The 23,213-nt window shown below is 37.9% G+C and overlaps 1 protein-coding gene across 2 annotated transcripts in view; it reads right to left on the bottom strand.

Annotated features, from left to right (window-relative positions):
- Positions 1-23,213, bottom strand: part of MAP3K13 (mitogen-activated protein kinase kinase kinase 13) — a 165,376-nt gene that overhangs the window by 57,021 nt on the left and 85,142 nt on the right. The window lies entirely within an intron of this gene.

Genomic DNA, 23,213 nt, shown 5'->3' with positions numbered 1-23,213 from the left:
CCTAGGGCAAAGTCTAAAAAGTTTGTTGTGGCTCTAGGCCTAGAGAACTTTGTACATTAGCAACTTCCCACAAGCTTAGAAAAATAATAAAAAATAGTCCTTAAGTGATAAATTGAACATTGTAGTCAAATGTGTACTCTAGATTCAAACTCTCTGGTTTGAATACTGATTCTGTCCATGGGGAAGTTCCTTATCTTTGTGTGTCTCAGTTTTTGCAGTCAAAAACTTGGATAATAAGTGTATCTACCTCATAGGGTTGTAATGAGGACTAAATAAGATAATACTTGCAGAGTGCTTAACATATAACCTGGTACAAAGTAAGCACTTAATAAGGTTTTGCTATTTATACTTTAAATTAATAAACATTTTATTCTAAAATAAGACTGTATTCTTTATTAATAATAATATCCATATTGTTAAAGGAGTAAGATCAAATGAGTACATATATTTTACAACAGTTTTGTCCTTGGTCATTCCAGGGATATAACCATAGAAAAAGGGAAACTTAAAGTTGTCCCAGAGGATGGCTACTTTCATTTTATAATGAAAAGACCATTTATTTCCAAGGAGTTAAGCAGAGCAGCTTAGCCCAGAAATAAGCAATGGCCCCAGCCTGTGGGATTTGACACCACTATTCATTGACCCCAGGCCCTAAGACCACTTTGACCCATTCTCATAAGTCACCATGCTTTGTCTAGTTTGCAAAAAAAAAAAGTTTTTTGGATGTAATTTGAAGGATTATAGATGTTGAGAGATTAATAAACCCCTAACTAGGAGAGAGTACAAGTAGCACAAGTAATTAACTTGATGTTGAGAATAAAAACATATTTAATAATTACTTAATAACATCGTGATGTCAACATATTAATAAATTAATAAATATTAATGTTAACATTTGTTTATTATGTCATATGTATCTTCCTTTGTAGACTGGGCATGATTCTAAAGACAAAATAAGCAGAATCTAATTAGAGGTTAATTCATATTCCAAATGTACTAGGGGTTGAACTGAAGGAAGGTTTTTTAGGCTGTGATAATCATTTTTCTGACTTAAGGTTTTCTGGAGTCTGTTTGATGAGCGAGCAGCAGAAGCAGGCACTAACACTGAAGTTGGTGCAGGACCCTGTATTAGCCTAGACCCTGGCAAGAAAGAGATGCCACACTCAAATGGGGCAACTTACAAAGTTATGAGACTTTGAGACTTATGAGACTACTTACAAAGGTGGGGGCAGGAAAAGCAACAGGGATGGTGCCATTCCCCAAAGCTAGTGACAGTCAAAAGGCTGTTAACTGAGCAGGGGAAAAAATGATTGCCAGAACCTGGAGAGCATAACTATAGAAGAAAGTCATCCAACAAGAGCTGTGGCTTTGGTAGAGGGATGCAACCAAAGTTTAATGACCTGATAGGGAGGGAGCCAGGGGAATTAATATTGAACCCCAACCTCACGCTCCCCTTGCTCTCTGAGACCCTGCAGGTGCTTCCCATTGGTTGAACCCAACAGAAGACAAGAAGGCAAGGAAGTCCATTAACGCAGCCTTCAGAGGCACAGAACAGAATGCTCTGAGAAGGACTGAAAATGGATCTGATCCTAAGCGTCAGCCCAGTGCAGGTCCTCCTGCTAAAGGCAGAGACATAATGGCCAAAGCTGGAAATGCAATGAGCAGAGCTAAGCCCCTGCTAGTAAGAGGTCTCCCTCTGGCTTCTGGATCTTTCAGTTTGGTGGGAACCCTTGAACTTCGGTGTCGGTTATGGGCTCTATAGCAGTTGGGTACCACTGGACAATCTGTTCTTTCTGCCTGGGCTGAAGTATGGGGAATATTTTCCCCTCTAAATATATAAAATACTATTTACTATATTCAGGTCATCTACGAGTCTTACTACCATGTACTATGTTCCAAAAAAAGCATTTCATCAATGAAAACTAAATGATACCCACATTGTGATTAAATACTTAGAGTGGAGGCAGCTTGCTACACATGGGTTCTGAAAAAACGGGCTTCCTCATGTGGTTTATGTGAATTTTAAATGAGGTAAGGTACATGAAAATGCTTTTCAAGCTATGAAGTAGTATCCTGATGCTGTCACTATTAAAATATATGGCAGCCATAGGGAAATGATGGATAGTGTACTGCTTAGTAAGAATTGTTGTCAGGAGCTACTGCTCAGGGCTCTAAGCAGGTGAGAGTGGAAGGAAAATCTTTGTGATTTTATATTTTGAAATTATGTTATGAAAGTTCTCTTTTCCCATTAAATTTACTGTTAGTGTTTGGACTGTTTAGTTGGACAGTGAAATATAACTGAAGTAGAGCTATGAATATAACACATTACATACTTGTTTTATACTATATAACATGAAAATGAAATAATTCATTGCCAGCTTAGTATAATAGAGTTATTGAAAAGCATCAGTAACAGACTTCCAATGATATATGTGGAATTTCCCACAAAGCTGCAGATCCTACAAACTGTTCCTGGGCAAGTCCTGCTTGTTCCTGGCAGGCAAGAAGTTGTCAAGGGTCCTTCTGCCATCTTTGCATTGCTTTTTCAGGTCTTGCTTAGGAATGATAGAAACAGAGATTGTTAGAACTGGAGGGAGCAGTGAGTGGGTGATAACTTCTATTTTTAAAGAGAAACAACTCATCCTAATTAGTTTGTAAATTTGCTAGGGGTAGAATCCAAGTATTATTTATCTCTGTTACCTTGTCCCTCTTCTTTTCCTCCCTACCTAGCCTCAGCACCTAGTACAGGACCTGTGTAAGATGATGCAGTTTACTTTTTGGATGAGAGAACTTCACACACACACACACACACTCAGAGCAATTTGATAAATAATACATTAATAACAATAGCTAACATTTGCTGAGATTATTGCCAAACACTGCTCAAAACACTTTCCCTATATTAACTTCTCTAACCCTCACATCAACCCTTTGAGAAAAGTACTACTATTACTCCTATAGTTACCAAAGCAGTTGGGGCATAGAGTGTTTAAATAACTCACCAACAGCTACTAAGTGGTAAAGACAGGGGTTGAACCCAGTTCCACTCCAATTCCAATTCCAGAGCCTGAGCCCGAGTTGAGTCCAAGCCCATGATGTTAGTCACAACGTCCTACTGTCAATATTATAATGGGCTTCTATTTAATTAAGAAAGGCCTAAGAAAAATATGGACATCTTACCTCGAGGTTAAGTTCTATATTTAGGATAAAAGGTAAAAATTCCTAGCAACAAATAAAGACAAGTGGAAAATTCTAAAATATGCCCACTTTCTACAGGGTTTACTCCATTCTGTTTTAATATTAAACCCCCATACTTGCACTGTCCAATATGGTAGCTTCTAGGCATATGAGGATATTTAACCTAAAATTAATTAAAAATTAAATGAAATAAAAATTCAGTTCCTCAGGTGCAGTAGTCCATTTCAAGTGCTTAGTAGCCACATGTGAGTAATGGCAACCATATTGGCTAATACAAAATAGAACATTTCCATCATCACAGAAGGTTCAGTTGGACAGCAGTTCTCCATATGACTCATTCATATTAACAGATCTGTTTGTTGTGAGAATTAATAAAGATTATTGCTTCCCTTTGTACATGGGAATTTGATAAATGCATAGAACTCCATTAGCTCCTTTAAAATAACAGGTTTGCTACCAAATTCTAGTAATGCCTGTGAATAAGATGATTTAAGTACAGTTCATTCTAATGATGGTTCATCAGGATCAAATTAAAGCAGAGATTTTTTAAAAGGATTTTCTAAGGGACCATAGTCAGTTGTCCAAAATCATTAGAAGAGCCAAAGGATTCATTTTCAAATACCTAAGTAGTTTCAACAGTCATTTGTGGAGAATTTTACAACTGAAATTGGATTGCTATTTTTCTCATAATTACCATTCCTTAAAGTTCCTAATCATAGGACTAGTGTAGGTGAAAGGCAGAAAACTAGGGGAGGGCTAATGGAGGGAAGGCTGAACAGGACCAGAAGTTTCTACCAAATCACCAACAGCTCTTGTCACTTCTCAGAGAAAACTGTACAGATAACCAGGATAAAGACTCCAGGGGGAACAAGGAACTCTAGACTCTGGATCCAATATACAATTTTAATAGAGAAGTAATTAAAACCATATTAGTGAAAGATCCTATTGCTTTAGACTTTTACATTTCTCCTTAATATTGTTTTTGCTCACAGAAGCACAGCAGTTTTAATTTTTTAAAGTAATGATTCAATCCAGATGATATTCTAGAAAATGTGTGATAGGACATTTTGAGCTTTACCAAGAATAGAAGTTTGACACTGGCAAAAATCAATCATTTTTCACCTGTCTCCTGTCACTATTTTGGAATGTGAATTTGACTTTGTGCTAGAGAGTAATCTAAACCCATCATTTAATTATTCATTGGTATAGTTTCCATTTCTACTCCAAATATATAGCTAAAATTTGCAAACTACTAAAGGATCCTTGATGAGGATAAATATCAATAAATATTAAATTTTTTTCTAAGTGTTAAAAATGTACAAGACAGTTCTAATGGAAAGAAAAATAAATGCAGAATAATCAACCATTTGTGAGAGTAAACAGTATGTAGTTGCCTCAATACAAACATTAATATTACAGAGGATAGAATTTAGACATATTTAGCTGTCTCCCTTCAGAAATTAAAATTTGAACTCATTACAAGTGTACGTTTTCAATCACGTGTTCCTAAAAAGTTTTCTATGAGTCCATTTATATGAAATACATTTATAGAAAAGACATAACCATACAGAAAACAGAAAAGTGGTTAACAGGGAGAGGGTTGAGGGAGAGGGGACCTACTTGAGCTTTTCTTCCCTTTAATTCCAATACTGAGATCTGCAAAAGGCATTCTGAAGGCAAAGTCCCCAAGCTGTCCTGAGCAATGGCAGAATCACCAGAATACATCAACAGCCTTCTGACAGGCTCCTTAGAAACTATCGGTGTTCTAGGGACACCGATACTTTTCCTGACACTTTTACTAGGATGCCTTGGACAAAGTCCAGTTAGTTGTGTAACTTGTGGTAAGCTTTGTTAAAATGCAACCACATTGCTTTAGATTTATAAATTTCCATTCATGCGTATATTAGAATTAATTTTATATTTAGAATCCTTTAACATCCTTTGTGATAGATGTACCTCTGGGTGTTTCTAAATGAAAGTTAATAAACATGAGTCTACAGAATAAAATGAGCAAGAGTTTAGCACAGTCAAGGTTACTTGTCCTTAGAATCTAAAAGCCATTCCTGGAGTTTCCTACGCCAGAATCAGTGTTGACTGAAGGTTGAGGTAAAGATCTAGGGTGAGGTGGCAGAAAATGGTTAAGGAAGGAGACGTTAGTTATATCCTGAGGGTTCACAGACAAACACATAATCACCTCCTGTATCCTTCCCTTCACTTACTGAGGCAAATCAAAGTGTCCTTCTCATTAAATCTTTAGGGTTTCTAACGTCCTTTCGTGATTTTCTTCCCTTTCTAGGCATGCTTTCGATATTAATTTTTAAACTTTATTTTACTGGATAAAAATTTTGTGGGAATATACCCCACATCTCCTCTGGGATGATCCCACTCCACTGTATAGTTTATGACTTTCACTTGAAGAATTTTTCCACAGAGCCCATAAAAACAAGCAGTTTCATTAGAAGAATGGATTTTGCAATGGGGCATCAATGCAACCTCACTAGACTGAAATAAATTGAGCACGAAAATTTAAAATATGAAAATAAATAAATAAATAAATAAATAAATACCTATAGGAATCACAGAGTCCTTATACCTAGTCAACTAAATGGCCTTCTTCTCATAATCACTGAAATGACAATAGGGTGAGGATGGTCCACCAATTATACCAGTACCTTGGAAATTAACCCATTTACAACGCCTTGGACAATTCAGGTTTGGGGATTAGTGATATATTCTATTAGCCTACCCATGGGACAAAAGTAAAGACATGATTGGCTGTGGTCACAGAGAAACTCAAAGAAGAGTCTGATTATTTTTTAACCCCAGTAGATTCAGGTTCTGATTCTTACTCTCTTTTTCTCTCTCTCCTTACTTACAACTAGGCAGAATCAAGAGAAAAGACACAACTTTCACAATAGCTAGGATTTAGTTTAAGAGTCAAAGTGGTAGAATAAAAATGTATTTTGGAAGGAGGAAGGAAAAATTAGGAGTATGGGATTAACAGACACATACCAACATATATGAAATAGATAAACAATAAGGATTTACTATATAGCACAGGGACTATACTCAATATTTTATAATAATCTATAATGGAAAAGAATCTGAAAAAAATATATATATTTAGAAACATATATATATATTTTTGAATCACTTTGCTGTATACCTGAAACTAACACAATGTTGTAAATCAACTACACTTCAATAAAAAGTAAATGAAAAAAGAATATATCCTTAAAATCACCCTATATCAGCTCAGAGAGATTGTCTTTATTCTTTTGTACATGCTTCAATCGAATTAAATATGACCACTGCTTTACCTGGGCTTAAAAAAATGTATTTAGCGTACTCCTAAATAGGCCTGCCATTATACTGGCTTTATTTCAAGTCTTTTCTTGACATGGCAGTATAATTTAATTAAGGGAAGGCGCTACAAAAAGAAAAGTTGAGAACTAAATTGCAGGCTAGGAATGGCTAAATTGAGAGTCAAGTGGTATCCTAGGCTTCCTGTTTTTCTGATTTCAAAACGTTTTAGGTAATTTTTCCTGACTACTCTGGGGCCCTCCAGTCTTTTTAACTTTTCCACTACTGGACTCTCACTACTTTTTCACCTAGGGTCACTACATTATGCAATTCTAAGGGGCTTCATCCCCAGTGACAGCCCTATTTTTATTATTTCTCTCTTCCCACAAATGTTTCTTAAAGTAGAAACTATTTCTAATAAGATCAACTGATCATTTCACTTTAGGGAATTACAACCAAGTGCTTTTTTTTTTGGCCACACCACACAGCATGCAGGATCTTCCCTGACCAGGGATTGAACCCGTGCCCCCTGGACCCCACTTAACCACTGGACCACCAGGGAAGTCCCAACTAAGTGCTTTGGGACAACAACACACAAGAAAATACTGTAAAGGAACTTGAGTTATCTTTCTAATTCACTCACTGCTATGGCCTGACTATGTCCCCCCAAAATTCATATGCTGAAATCCTAACCCCCAAACATTATGGTATTAGTAGGTGGAGCCTCTGGAAAGTACTCAGGTCATGAGGGTGGAGTCCTCATGAATGAGATTAGTGCCCTTATAAAAGAGGCTCCAGAGAGCTCCCTAGCCCCTTCCACCATGTGAGAATAAAATGAGAAGTCTGCCACCCAGAAGAGGGCCCTCATCCAACAATGCTGGCACCTGATCTCAGACTTCCAGCCTCCAGAATTGTGAGAAATAAATTTCTGTTGTTAAAAGGTACCCAGTCTGTAGTATTTTGCTATAGCAGCTGGTACAGATTAAGACACTCACTCAGGAAACATGCACTGAGCATGTGCCAGACATTGTGTTACCATGCCATGGATGATGGAATAAAGACAGTTTAGAAAGTCCTGCCCTCAAGGAATATACAACCTATTGTGTCAGATAGGCAAGTAAACAAGTAACTAGAAAGCAAGGTGGAATTAAGAAAGGCTTCAAGAGCTGTATGTGCCATGACACGGCAGTGGGTGCGATGACTAACTCTGACTGAGAATATCAGAGGAAAGCTTCATAAGAAAGAGACACTCATGTAACAAAGTGGGACCCTAAAGGAAGAGTAAGAGTCATACCAGTGGGAAAAGGGTGAGGGATGGAGGAGGCAGAAGTGCTACTTGGAAGAAGGCATACATTTTTATCAAAGAGAATTTCATAAAGAAAAGAATGGAAGGCAAGAAAATAAATGGCATTTTCCAGGAATAGCAAGCAGTTTGGAATAGTTGGAGCAAACGGTACATGGAGGGCAGTGATCAGCACAGCTATAACTATAGAGTGGTGTCACATCATGTAAGATTTTGAAGGCTGGGTTAACAAGTCTTTTTTCTCTCATCAGAATAATTTTGCTTCTTAAAAACCATTACTCATTACTTGTGTAAGGATCAGAAAACTTCCTATGCAAAAACCACAGGAATTAAAATCAGGAAAATATATAGTTTTTGAAATCATGCTATCACATTAAATAATGTGTATATACCTTATTAGCTAAAAAGCATTGTTTGGGGGCATAAAATTGAGGCAGAGTTTTCCTTAAGTCACTCTGGCACAAACACATTTTTCAGAGCCACTTCTAGAAATCTGATAGTAGACAGGAAGGACTAAAAGTGCTGGCCTTTGAGCAAAAAGGGGCATGTCACAGGAAATCAACGTACTGAGATGCACTGAGATCATCATCTAAGGGCTTATGACAATTTTATACATGCTAATAGAACTGGCTACAAAATTTTCAGAGCTAGAGCAAAACGAAAAAGCAAGACCCCCTGTTCAAGAACTAGTAAGAATTTCAACCTAGAGACAGCAGAGCATTAAACCAAGAGCAGGGCCCTATGCAAGTGCCCCCATTACACACCCGTGAAGTTGGCCTGACTTCCAGCTCTAACTTTTAATGATAATCCGGTTAGTTTCCACAGCCTGATATGTGTATAACAGCTCTCATATTCAAGTGTGAATTTTTGACACCAATTTACCCCCCCAGAATTTATCCCATCCCCACCAATGTGCTTTCCTCTCCACCTTCCCTGGCAGTGGTGACTACAAGAAAGCCCTTCTTAGAGACGTGCTAACTCCTTCACTTGATCTTATAATGCCGTTCTTCTGCTCACTGAAAACTCAGGCTTTCTGTTCTTAATCATTTGTGCTGAAAATTTCCCTTCTTCATAAAGTCTTCACTAACAGGAGGTACGGTAATAAGTTCTCAACCACATCCAGTATTTAATCTTAATTGATGCGCTGTTTAGGCTACTATTTATGCAGAGTTTAAGTATAGCTGCCACTGCTGCTGCTAATACTGATGATGTGGTTGAGTGCCTAGGTGCGGTGCTGGGCACTTTACTGTCCTGAAAATTGATCAGTGCATGATCCTGTTGCTATCTGATTTCCTTGTTCTTTATATTTTAGTCCTATTCCTCAGCATATTAACACTTTCCCCAAAGAAAAAACAGAGGAAGGAGAGGGAAAAAAATCACTTGGGTCAGACAATTTTGCTACCTGTTAATAGGGTTGGTAAGAAAAAACTGTTAATGACTCAAAAAAAGATTTGAAACAACTTAATTACAGCTCCTACATTATCTGTGCATTTCATTTATTCTCCCTGACATTCAGTGGATAAACTGATTGTTAGGTTTATCTATCATCAGTAAGTTGGCTATCCTAGGCAATAAAATCAGAGAAGACACCATGTTTTTTTGAATCGCATTTGTACAATACACATAGCCTTAGCTGTCAATAGAAAAAATTGAAACAGATCGTTTACTGTAGCTGTGAATTCTACTCAACCAGTTGATATGTATATTATGCTGAGCCTTGTGCTGCATGCTACATTAAAAAGGTGCATGTTTTCATATTGTGAGTGTACTATTATCACTGAAGAACTTCAGACAAGACCCTCCTGTGGCTCTGAACCTGAATTTGGTTCAGTGCTGTCTGAGTGGGGTTAATTTGTTTAAACTTCACCAATTTTAGAACAGCAGCAAATCTAAAGTCAGAGGCTCTCAACTGATTCGAATTAAACTCTTTGGATTAGATTACTCCTATTTGCATTCGCTAGATTGGAATGATTTCAGTCTACTAATAATTTCCAAAACCCTGTATATGTAGCTGAAGTTTGGCATACAGTTTACCTTTTTTCTCCATTTTTGTCTTTTTATCTTTGGTTTGAGAAGACCATATACCCCCATCCTGTGACTATGAGAAGGAGGGAGGTTTTTGTTTTTACATACAGAAGGTCTACTTAGTACCTCAGGACACTGTGCCTCCTGAGCCACAGCTTAACAGCATTAGCAAATGCAGCTCAGCCAGAGGGAAACTGAACAGCAGCTGAGTCAGTCTAATAATTTACACTGGGGAAAGCCCTTGGAATTCAGAGGCACATTGCCCAGCTGGAGAGACAAACCTAATCTTTGCTAATGATGTTCCTCCCTCTCTTTCCTATCAGGGCTGGGCTTTTTACACATGCGCACATAATTATATATGCACACTCGGAGTCTAGTGAAGCCAAACAACACAGCACCCAGGATTAAATTACACAGTAAGACTACCAGGCGTCATCTGGCCTCTACATCCTGTCTAATAAATGCTGTCCATGGTTCACATTGTGGAGCTGTTAAAGATCGTAAGAGTTCAAAAACATATACAGCTACATCCTAAAATTCAAAAGTGAAAATATTATGGTGATATTAAAAGTGATAATATATTGCAATATTATTTGAGGCTGAATACAGTAAGCTTGACTTCTTAAATTGACTTAAACAAATACATATTAGAAAACAGACACATGGATTTTGTTCTAAAAAGGACTTGAGGCTATTGACAAAAATGCACACAGTACAATAGGTAAACAGGTGAAGGGAAAATGAGAATAAAATGTAAAAAAAAAAAAGAAAAAACCACCAAGGAAAAAAAACAGTAGGCAAAAATAATTTGTATGCTAGCAACTGTAAAGATGGTTCACAAATTTGGACCAGAGCTTTCTGTGGATCAAAGTAAGGAGAAAGACACAATTGTTCAAGTAAGAGAATACCATACCAATTGTCCAAGAGCAGTTTTTACAATACTAAGGCCCAAGAGGCTTTTCTTCTACTGATCCGTACAAAATGATAAAACAGCCTCAACAATACCCTCATAGCAAATACAGCAGCATTTCTTGGACAGTTTTTAGAGCACCTCTCCATTCAAGGTAAGTTTCCCAAGTATTCCAGAAAAGCAGTACTTACAGTAAGAGATTCCAAGGAAATAGCTGAAATTCTGATTTAATGCAGAAAGGGATGGACTACATCTCCTTCAGGAAATCTTTCCCTGATCATTATTGATCACACTCAAGCTTTCCAAAAAATTAAGTAGCAAGAATTGCAGGTTCTATCCTCTGGCAAGAACCTGGAACGCAAACATTCTGGGTTTTCATGTAAGGGGTAGACCCATAAGCTTTAAGAATCAACCAAGAAGGAGAAAAAGCTGATATCTTCCTATGAAAATTCAGGAATATGACCAGAATTTATGCCTCAAAACCTCATTTCCACCTGGAGGTGGGCCAAAAAAAAAAAAAATAAACCTGACCGTGCAGTGGTTTATTTTTTTATTATAATGTTCTTCGCATTCTGATGAAACTGTAATTTTTTCAATACCTTTATAACTATTTTTTTACAGAACCCTCTGCAAATAGCATCAACTATTTTAAAAAGAGGGAAGCAATTTAATAGTTAATACCTCTTCTGATGGTTGTGAGTCACCATCTGGGGCTATAAATTATAATCGTGCTACACGGTAACGGGCAGAGGACTGATCCATGAAGCTCCCCCAGGAGAAGCCATCTATCAGCGCAGCCATCTAGACAAGGGACTCAGGGACAGGGCAGCTCCGAGGCCAGACAAGGGCTACAGCGGAAGGATACAGCACAGTCAGATTTTCAAAAGCACCTCTCAGACACCCCCAGCCCCAATGCCATACCAAATTTCTGAAATAAGAAAATTATACAGAAAATTCTCACACTTTAAATACTGGCAATTAGAGGGGAATTTAGGATTCAAGAAGCTCTGGCCAAAAAATGTCCTCAAGTGAGAGAGAACAAACAAGAGGTTCAGAGCTGCTTCATCTATTTTTAATGAACTTACAAATGTTTCGAAAAGAAAAAGGTGATACTATTTACCACAGAATGAGAACTGAGACATTAACCTAGCAAGAAGAAGCTATGAGATTGTGCACACATGTGCTTGTATAAACTCGCACAGCCCCCAAACCTGGCGCCCTGGTGGCTGATTAGTGTCTTCTGCCTCTTACTGCAGACTAAGGGCTTAGCTGCTTTGGACTATTTCCTCCAAATACAATAATTTCAAAGATGGTATAAGCAGGTGAAAAGAAGACAGAAGACAGGAATAATCCTAATAAGAAGGAAAACAGTGCAGAAAGTCAAGTTTATAAAAATAATCAGAAAATTACAAGTCGAAAGAAAAATGTACAGTTAGGATACTTTCTGAGGCCTTACATTAAGCCTTAAAGGGCACCTGAGATCATTCTTAGAAAGAGAATACAAGCTAGAAGTGCTAAAGCAACTGGGTTTTTTGGTATGCTGCTTAAACACCTAAAGCTTAGACCTGTCACATCTTCCAAGATATTCAAGGACTTTTATAGACATTCTCACATCAGTTCTTGCAACAAGGATCTGAGAAAGGCACTCATTAGATTTGCAAAATCACAAACCTACACCTAAAAACTCCCATTTCTGTGAGGAAGGTGGTCACTTAGATATTTTCTACTCAGCTCATTCACTGAATCAACAAATACTTTGTTAATCACTCAGGGTGCTGCAGTTAAGCAGTAAAGACAATGCAAAGATGAACTAGACAGTGGATCCTGGCTCTGCAGGAGCTTACAGTCTAACAGAGGAGAAACATAAGAATAAATGATTAATATGTAGTATCAGAAGCTCTCTGAAGGAGATGGATACAAATTTTTGAAGTACAAAGAAGGGAAAATTGCTGTCCAGGAAGAATAAAGAAGGGGTATATGAGTCAGAGGACTAGGCATGCACAAAGGCATGGAGGTGTGAAAGAAATCATGCTGCTATTTGGGGAGAGGGGAAAATGTCAGCAGGGCTGGTGGGAAGTGATGAGAGATGTAGAAGATAGGGCTGGAAAAAATAGATTGGAGATTTTTTTTTCCCCTATGGGCAGAGAAATATGGAGAAGTGAAGGGAAGTGACATGATTAGATTTGAAAGATGATTCTGTTTAAGGGTGGAAGACGGATGGACGGAGGATGGAAAAAAGCTAAGGTAGAGAGAATGGAAAGCATCTGAGAGATATCTAGAAGACAGAATTGACAGGATATAGTGACTGCTGGATGTGATGGTGAAAGAGGGTTCTCCAGTAGGGCAGACTAGATGCTACCATTGATCAGGTAGAAAAGTGCCAGCCAGGGACCTGCAGCGATGAGGTAACAAGCTAGGGTTTATATTTCACAAACTCTACCAGGCAAGGCAGTTGGAAATGGAATAAGGAAGTAGCTAAACTGAAACTGGGTCAAAGGGCTACAAATATTGTTGGAGAGACAAATACAATGGAAAAGTTTTATATAATTATTATAGTCAGGTCAGGAGAGTTATAAATTTCATGGACTCAACTTTATCCTTAGTTTGTTGATGAGTATTAGCCTTTTCTCAAGGGTTATTTTATCATTGTCCTTTGTCTCTTTCACGTTCCTCCTGAATCTACCACCTAGCTCCTTACCCTCTCCCCACACCACACATGAATAATCTCCTCCTGTCCTTCCCTCAACCCAAGCATGTTCCTTCCTTCAAAGCCCTGTGTCTTCCATGAGCCACTTTTGAGCCCTCCTCAAAAAAATCAGTGATGGCTAAAGGATGTAACCGAACACAGATAACAAACTACTTCTTTCATTTAATGCCAAATCCATATTCCCATTAGCTATTTATACCTTTATTGTTTCATTCCTTTATTTAAACTTTAAGTCATCCGAATAGGACACTACTTCTGAGTTCTAATCATCATCAAAAATTAGGACTGTCTAATGTGGGCAACATTGTTCTAAGGCCTTTTGGAAAAGCTACTATTTTCATGAATATCAGAGTAGATTTTGCATTGACCCTCAGAACTTAGGCCCCCAGGGAAAATGATTCTGATTCTGCATAATCTTCAAGAGACAGAAAGGACGATTGTGCAAGTGTAAGAAGGAAGTTAGTACTGCAATTCTACAAACCTTTCATGAGTGCCAGGTGCATGCTAGGTGCTGTACTGTGCTTCTTAGACGCCATATGAGAATATAAAGGTGTAAAGAGGGCATCCTCTTTATTTTTTGGCATGCCTTACATATTTCGTAATTTTTTAAAAATGGTCCCTTCTCTTCGGAACTCAAGTCCAGTAGGGAAGACGGCACAAACACAAATGAAAGCAGGCCATGATGCATGCTTGTAATAGGGGTACAAAGTACCGTAAGATAATAAATAATAGATTAACCTGCTTTTGAGGAACAAGAGTCTGGTCATCTATCTTTATAAGGATATGAGACCAAAAGTTTGAAAATTGGGAAGAATATGTATCTTTCTCACTGATACATCTGATAAGCCTTAAAGAAATATTTTTGAATCTACAACTGGAAAGGCACTAAGGCTAGCCCATTGGATCACAGGCCCAAAGCTGCTGCCAGGTCCTCTTATTTTTATTTTTATTTTTTAAAAATTTATTTATTTTAATTAATTTAGTTTTGGCTGCGTTGGGTCTTCGTTGCTGCGAGCGGGCTTTCTCTAGTTGCAGCGAGCGGGGGCTACTCTTCGTTGCAGTGCGCAGGCTTCTCGTTGCGGTGGCTTCTCTTGTTGTGGAGCACGGGGCTCTAGGCACACGGGCTTCAGTAGTTGTGGTGCGTGGGCTCAGTAGTTGTGGCTCGCGGGCTCTAGAGGGCAGGCTCTGTAGTTGTGGTTCACGGGCTTAGTTGCTCCACGGCATGTGGGATCTTCCCAGACCAGGGCTCAAACCCGTGTCCCCTGCATTGGCAGGCGAATTCTTAACCACTGTGCAACCAGGGAAGCCCCCCGCTGGTCCTCTTTCTAAGGCTTTTGGTTATTTTTCGGAACAGATAGCATTGCTTGTCAGGGCTTTACACCACACCATTTCCAATGCTCCTTCCCCTCCAGTGTGTCCACATTGTACCTCAAAACCCTCTCAGAGTCTATCAGCCTCTCCCATCATAGCCAATCAGTGTTCAGTCCTTCCCTTCACTACTACCCCTCCCCCACCCCACACACAGGCCAAGGGGTGATCCTAAAGCTTCCAGCGTATAATTTCACAGGACAAAAAGGTTGCAGATTCCCTTTAAGTGCAGTCCTTCCAGAAGGCAGGGAAAGGCCAGGCAACCTTTCAAAGTCCCCCTGGCATATGGGCAGGCTCTACTCCGTGTCATCCACATTGCCACTGACAGGCCTGGGACCAAAGCCTGACAGGAATATAAAAAAGCCCCTGGCTCCAGTCCACTCTACAACCCTCATGTCAGGCAGAAAAATGTGTTTTTTGTGTCTTTTTGGTCATATGACTTAGATACAAGAACCAGACTGATGACTTCCTTTTCCCTCCTCTAAAAAGGAAAGCAAAAAAAAAAAAAAAAAGTCCTGTTTAAAGCAGGGAGTTTCTCATAAAGTTTAAGGAGATATTTATACATAATTAAAAGGAAAGATTTAGATTTTCTCTAACAAAATCAAAATAAGTTTATCTATAGTATAACACAAACATTTGCTATGCTAAAATATGCTGCATCTAAAGCATTTATACACTGCATAATAGCATTTAATACTACTCAGCATTTATGACTTAAGTAATTTTGCAGTTTAATGATTTGGAAAAAAGCTACCAGGAGTCAGGAGTCCCAGCTGTGTCCTAAATTAACTGTTTGGCCTTCGGCAAGTCACCAAACGTCTCTAGGCCTCAATTTCCTCATCTGCAAATTGAAGGAATTGGACTAGAATGGTCTCTAAGGTCCCTTTTAGCAACTGAAAAAGTATTCTGTGAATGTAAGGAATCAGAACAATCCAACAATGGAAAAGGATATCTCAAAACTGATTTGCTCTCCGCATCTCTGGAAATGCTCGATGTATCAGAGAAATTATAATATTCCTGCTTTGGTACAGAGGATTGAACCAAATGACCTCTCCTATGTCTTTCAACTGGAAGATTCTGTCATTTTACAAATTAGTTCTAGAGACCATAAAACAACCAGAGAATGAAATTAAGTGGAGGAGGGGAACACCATCTAGGTACAGCAAATGTTTGCTGTTACATTAACAGAGTAATGACAGGTATAGCAAGTCACTGTGTAGCTAACATGAACTGTTTGCCTTGGGCCAGGTTGCTAGGCGGTGTAAATAACTCTGCAAACACAACACCTAGCAATAAAAAGGTCTAAATGCCTTCAGTCACTCCAAAGTGAGCAAATAGGGTTTCTTCACGTAAAGCCTCTGATTGTCAGTCAGAAAAACTAAGGGAAGGAGGGAGGAAGATCACAATGGGCTCTCATTTGTCTGGGGGCAGACACTTCCTACACTGATGTGCTCCACTGGCCCACGTTCTTAGGGCCATACAACAAGAGGGTGGCAAATAATAACAATAATCACTGCATTATCCTACATTTATATGTGGAGTTGAGTTTCCAAAGTAATTCCATCTATTTTAATCTCCTTTGAGCCTCATAATGGCCATGTGAGGTGGGCAGAGCAGGTATTATCGACCCCTCTGAGAAAAACTGAAGCTTACCAAAGTTTAGTAATATTCCTTTTCCTCAAAAATGAGAAACTGATCAAATCCTTATTATATCATTTTCAACTCCCGTTAATGCTTTTGTCATAAGAGGTCTGCCAGGATCTATGGATCTATTTATGATTTCATTATATTTGCATATATTCAGGAAATGACAGAGGAATATAACATTGTTATGGAATTTCAGGAAATATCTCTTAAAAAGGAAACCAACAATAACAATCCTGAATTGTAATGCTGTTTTAAAAAGCTGACAGAAATAGATGTTGAATTAGAAATGCCTCCTATATCCGAGAAATAATAAAGGGGACCAAAAAAAAAAAAACTATAACAAACCAAATCCAATTTAAGTTGTAATCTAGCAATGTGATTCTGGAAACACATAGTGGAAAAGGTTAGTATACTGGGAAGATAGAGAAAAGTATTTGAAATAAGTGATAAATAAGCATATCAAGAAACAAAGATCTTTCTAAAGAAATTATATTGAAACAACTAAATTTGGATTAATCAAGAATTAGGCAAAGGAGCTAAATTCTAAACATAGCCCTGCCCAAACAAAGGCAGATTTTGGTATAGGCTAAGCATATAAAAGCTTTAAGCTTTGGAAGAAAAAAAATGGCAATATCTGTTAAGGCACCTATTATGCTTATACTTTTAATACACTTTATCTCATTTAATCTTCAGACCTTCATAGAAGTCAATATTATCATCATTTTATAGATGAGAAAAATGAGGCTCAGAAGGGTTAAATAACTTGCCCAAGGTTACACAGTTAGTAGATGGCCTGTTAGGTCCATCTGATTTCAAACCCAGTCTTTTTAGAAAGTTACTTCTTAGAAAAAGTATATCTTCTACAGTTATATTTAGTTACTGGAAATATGAGATATTAAAAGATAAAAAATACCTTTTCATCTTTCCTAATAATTGGTAGGCTGAAAATTCCATGAGATGTTATAATTTAAATCACTCATCCTAGTGACATGAGCTTTAGAATCAGAAGAACTGGGCTTGAATCCTAGAATCCTTGCCTAAGCAGCTACACGAACTAGGGTAAACCCTTGAACTCTTTAGGCCATAATCCAATATATGAATCTTTCATTGTATATATTTATGAAAAATAATTGCTGGGTGTTTTGCTAGGCATCCCAGGGAGAGAAAGATACATAAGACATGGTTCTCTGTCTTCAGAGTTTATTTTCATTAAATCAATTTAGTTAAATCAAAATCACCATCTATATTTTTAATCTTCATCATTCTTTTAGGCTTCTACTCCAAGTAAGCAGGTACATAGGAACAAGTGCCCAGAGGGACATGGGATAAATGAAGGGTTCTAACACTGACACTAGAGATCACAGGACTACTGGGAATAATTCTTCAAACCTTGTAGCCAGCTAATCCCACCTTGCATAACATTCCTGTTCTCCTTTGTTACTGCCCAAGATGTAACTATCTCTGGTTTATAGTCTCAGTCCTGTATTTTTCTTTGCATCCTCTTCCCTGACCCCATCTTCCATCATCCTTTCCTTCCAAAATTGGGCCACTGCAGTCTCCTGTTCAATCTTCAACATCTTGACTGAATGTTCCCTCACCCCTTTGAATGAATGGTTAGAGTTGACTTCTCTCTCTCTTTTCCTCCCTGCTCACCCTCACTACATTCAACTAATCACCAAAATCCTGTGGACATTTTCTTGTCAGGGAAAATTGTCAGAGACTTTGAAATGAGAAAAAAGACAACTGGGTATCCGTGCCTAGGGCACCATCCCCAGTTTATGTGAGACTTTCCCTGTTTTTGAGATATTTACAACACTGAAAATTGTAGCACACATCTAGTAATGCAGCTGACCCTTGTCCAGAGAAATGCAAATAAATTGTATCTGGTGAAATGCAATTGATTATTAATGCCCTGTGGATACTGACTGGTTTTGCCCCTAATTGCACAGCCATTTCAGCCTTTCACCACTCCTTATTGCCTACATACAAGTGTGGTCTTTGAATTTTCTTTATAATGTCCTACTGGTTCCCTCATTAACTAATGGGTTAAATAATAACCTTGACATATATTCATTTTATATGTGTATGAATTGTTTTACCCTTTAAAAAAGTATCCTTTAATATTCTGAGTATCTCTTTGAATTTGTGCACTTCTCTCCATTGCAGTAAGCCTTTCTAGCACAGGTCAGCATCATTTTTGCCTAGTTTAACAATCCTCTAATTTTACCCTTGTCTCCAGTCTCTCCGTCCTATTCCATTCTCTCCATAGCCAGAGTGCTTTTTCTAGAATGTAATTCTGAACATATTTCTCAACTTTGTAAAGTCTCCGGCTCCTAGCATAAAGTTCAACCCTCTTGGCATGATTTGCTTCTCTAGCCTCATGTTTGGTACAGTCCTGCAATTCACCAGCCAGACTCAATTCAGTTCTCTGAATTCACTGCCTTCTCTCTCACCTCTGGAATCTAGCCCTTGCAGTCTGCTTTGCATGCAACACATTCTGTACACCTGTCTCCACCCAACTGTTGCTTGTTCTTTAGGGTTCATGTCTGTCATCACTTCCTTCCTGAATCCCTCAAGTCTGGGTTGATGCTCCACTTATGTCCTCCACTAGCAGCCTGTATGCCTTCACCTCTTTACCTCTCCCCTAATAGCACATACCACTGTATTATAATTGCTCTTTAACTATCTCCTCTACTAGTCTGTAAATTCTGTGAGGGCAGGTGACATGACTAGGTTGTTCACACTATATCCCCAGTACATGGCATAGCAACCAGCATGTAGTAGTCATTCAAGAACGTATTCTGAAAGCTGAGTTCTCTGTATGGTCCCAGGATAACAAACTTTCCTATACAAAGCCTTCTCAAGGACCATGACTCCTCTTGCCCCCACGTCCCCAGTGAAAAAAGGACCGGTTATGCTCAAATAGAATGTACTTCAGTTTATTTAAGCTTTTATTTTGTAAAGTCAGAGCAGAATTTTTAACTCATCGGCTTTTTAAATGTGAAACAGTTCCATAAAATGGCCATGCCTAGAGGCGATGAAAGAGGGTTTTGTTTTACTTCTTCTATGACAGAAAAAAGGGAATGGGAGTAGAAAAAAAGCATGAGAAAGAGAAAAGATCAGAATCACGAGAATTGGCTACAGTATACATGATGGGTCCTACCTATTGCCCAGCCATTCTTTTTTTTTTTTAATCTCCTACTGAATTCTTCTTATCCAAGCAATATTAAAAGTTATAGGATAAATTTTGAAAATAGTAACTTTGTAATAAGGCATAGAAGCAGCATAATATAGGTTTATGTCCTATAGTATTTTACATTCTCTTTCTTCTTTGTTAACTGATATTTCTTTAGGTCCTGCGTTTGATTTATTCTTAAACAAAGCCCTGAATTTATTATTCCACCTGAAAAAGAAAGAAATTCTAACACATGCTACAACATGGATGAACTTTGAAGACATTATGCTAAGTAAAATAAGCCAGTCACAGAGGACAAATATTGTATGATTTCACGTATATGACATAAGTAGAGTAGTCAAACTCATAGAGATAGAAAGTAGGACGCTGGTTGACAGGGACTGGGGAGAGAGGGAAATGGGGAGTTATTCTTTAGCGGGTACAGCAGTTCAGTTTCGGAACACTAAAAAGTTCTGGAGATGGATGGTGATAATGAACAATATGAATGTTCTTAATGTCACTGAATTGTATATTTTAAAATGCTTAAAACGTAAATTTATCACAATAAAAAAAAATAAAGAAGGGGGAAAATATCCTTGAAACTGCAGTAACTGGCAGCTACTAGTAGGAACCTTGGACAGACTAGGGTACGTAGGACAGCACTGTTAATGAAGTTGCAAAAAAGAAAAAAAGTGTAAAGTGATTTAGAAGAAACTTATTAGTTAAAGCTGAAGGCTAAAAACTTTCACAAGAATAAAATCCTGCTCTGTATTTAGTAACAATGAAGTGTTCTCTTAAGATTGTCTATAAGAACACCCATTCTTACATATCCTTTAAGAAAAATGTCTTCACTATGAAATCTTACTCAATTCCCAAGTAAGGAAGCAGTACAGGGGCATAGAAAAGAGTTTGGATGCTGGAGCCTGACTATCTGAAACTGAATGCTGGCTCCACTTTGAGGAATTTGCCATCTTTTTGCTTTGGTTTCATCTGGAAATTAGGGACAGTAATAATAGCACCTACCTCAGAGAGACGTTGTGAGGTTTAACTATGTAAAGCACAGTGTCTGGCAGATGGTGAGCACGATATTGATGTTCACTATGGTTCTTGCTCCATTGTCACACTCACGTCCTGTGTGCAGTGGTGCTCACAGTGGACTCGGGGGCCTCCTGGGGATCCCTGAGACCTTAGGGGGGCTGTGAGGTCAGAACTATTTTCATAATAATGAGATATTATTTTCCTTTTTCACTCACACTCTCTCACAATTCCACAAATTCTTATAGTGGAATTTCCCAGTGGCTACTATATGCCATTTGATATTACAATAGATTGAAAGCAGAAGCTAAGATGAGAATCCAACTACCATCTACGAAGTCAGACATGAAAAGATTTGCAAAAGTCTCTTCTCATAATGCCACCTTCCTCACAAAAATGTTGGAGGTATGGAAATTACAGTTAGTTTTCGTAAAAAAAGTTATGTGAATGTGTAATGGTTTTTTAAAAAATAAATTAGTATTAAAATTTTTCTCAGTTTTAATTTCTACTGTAGTAAATATAGAAGATACAACTCACATAAACAAAAGCCCTTTGGGAATCTCAATAATTTTCCTGGTCCTGAGCCGAAAAAGTTTGAGAACCACTGTTCTATTATAATATATTACAGTGTATGTGTCAGTCTCTTCAAGTAGGCTGTATTTGTAGACAGCAATACAATTTTTCTTTCTTTTTTTTCTCTTCTTTCTTTTTCTTTTTAAAAAATTTCCCCAGGTATTGACCGACAGCCTTTTTATTTTTATACGGCAGACCATCAGCAAAGCGAATGAAGCTAACATATAGTAGCAACTACCATTTATTTGGGGCTTAGTGTTTCTTACGCGCGCCGTGCTCAGCCTTTCATTTAACACTCATTAGGTTCTAGAATTACCCCTATTATATACATGGTGGAAACTTAGAGACATTAAATAACTTAAAGGCATAGATAGCTAATAAATGGACTTGCCAGGACTCAACTCTCTGACTTCAGAAGCCAAGCTCTTAACTATGTCAAAAGAGTGGAAAAATGCAGAGAAATTAGAAAATCTATAGTTAGGCAAGACAAATTATTTACAAAGCATGGTTCCAGTAGTCTCTATCAAGTAGCTAGTTTACCTTTGCAAGGCGTTTGTAATTCTGGTTTTCTCCTGGATATTCACATTGTGACTTGGAACAATTTTTATTTGGTTTAACACAGAGAGCATACTCCCGTATACTAAAGTTAATAAGATCTTTCCTAAGAAGGTCAGCTCCTCAACCAGAATGTATTGCCTCTGTCTCTCAAGGAGGTGAATAGGTGGTACCTCTTAGTACCTTATGTCTCTGAAAGAACTAGTAAGACACAAATTTTAAAGTGTAACATTATAAACCTAACGTAACAATATTATAAAAATTGGAGAAATAAAGAAAAAATTACTCTTTCACCCTAACTCAAAAAAGTTTGGTGTATTTCCTTCAATTTTTCCCTTGAAAAATTTTAAACGTAACTCGAATTGTGCCGTACTTGAAACTTTCTCTCCTGTTTCTTTTCTCTTACAACTACATCATATATATTTTTCATATTGATCAAACGGATTTCATCACCATCATTTTTAAAAGGCAGCATATATTCTGTCAGTTGATTATTAACTGTAGTTACTCTTGTTATTCGTGATAGTTATGTTCTATATAAAGTCACCAGGAACAATGAATTAGTGAATACTGAACCATTGCTTCTTGGAGAAATATAGGGTTAGGTCTCTGTGAGCCTCTGGACACAACATTTTCATTAACTGATCAATACACAACTTCGCTTTATGTGTGTGTCTGTTTAAAGACACTTTATTGATATACATTGTTGATTCATTAACATTGAACTCACAGCCAACAGCACAATAATTCATGCCTAAACGAAGCTGATTTTCTTAGCACATCATGGCCTTCATAGGAACTCCAGGCAGCACTTCAACACTATGCTTGGGGGCTCTTTTAAATAGCGAAATCACCAACAAAAAGCACACAAATGCAAAAACCAGGGCACTAAATCGACTTCAAGAAAGACACTTGTTTACAGTATGAGCTCTGAAACAAGCAGGCAGAGACAGTCACCTTATTCCACCTCGGCTGGGAGTGTGTACTTCAGACCACTCACATTTTTCACTGCTCTACACATGTGTGCAAATGACCTTTTGTAAAAGTGCTGCACGTATTGATTTGGGGGTTAAAAATAAATTTTAGTGAGCAGGTGAGTTCACAAATATGGAATCTGTGAATAATGAGTATCAACTGTATTTCCCTATTATTGAACAGTTAGGCTATTTCTTTCTCTTTCTATGAAAATAATGCTGTGATTAGTTTATGCATAAAACTTCTTCTTTTAGGAGTACTTCCTTAGGAACAGGGCTAGTTACAATTTTGATAGAGCCTGCTTATTGCAGTAGCTCTTGGAGTAGCTCGTGCCAATTCTTCAATACAAAGTGTTGTCCTAGGACCAGTAGCACCAGCATCACCTGGGAGCTGATTAGAAATGCTGACAAAATCACCCCCAGATTAAGTGAATCAGAAT

The sequence above is a fragment of the Eschrichtius robustus genome, chromosome 6, assembly GCF_028021215.1.
Source record: "Eschrichtius robustus isolate mEscRob2 chromosome 6, mEscRob2.pri, whole genome shotgun sequence".
In the NCBI taxonomy this organism is placed as follows: domain Eukaryota; kingdom Metazoa; phylum Chordata; class Mammalia; order Artiodactyla; family Eschrichtiidae; genus Eschrichtius; species Eschrichtius robustus.
The sequence above is the reverse complement of the archived record's forward strand: the minus strand, read 5'-3'. Positions and strand labels throughout refer to the sequence as shown.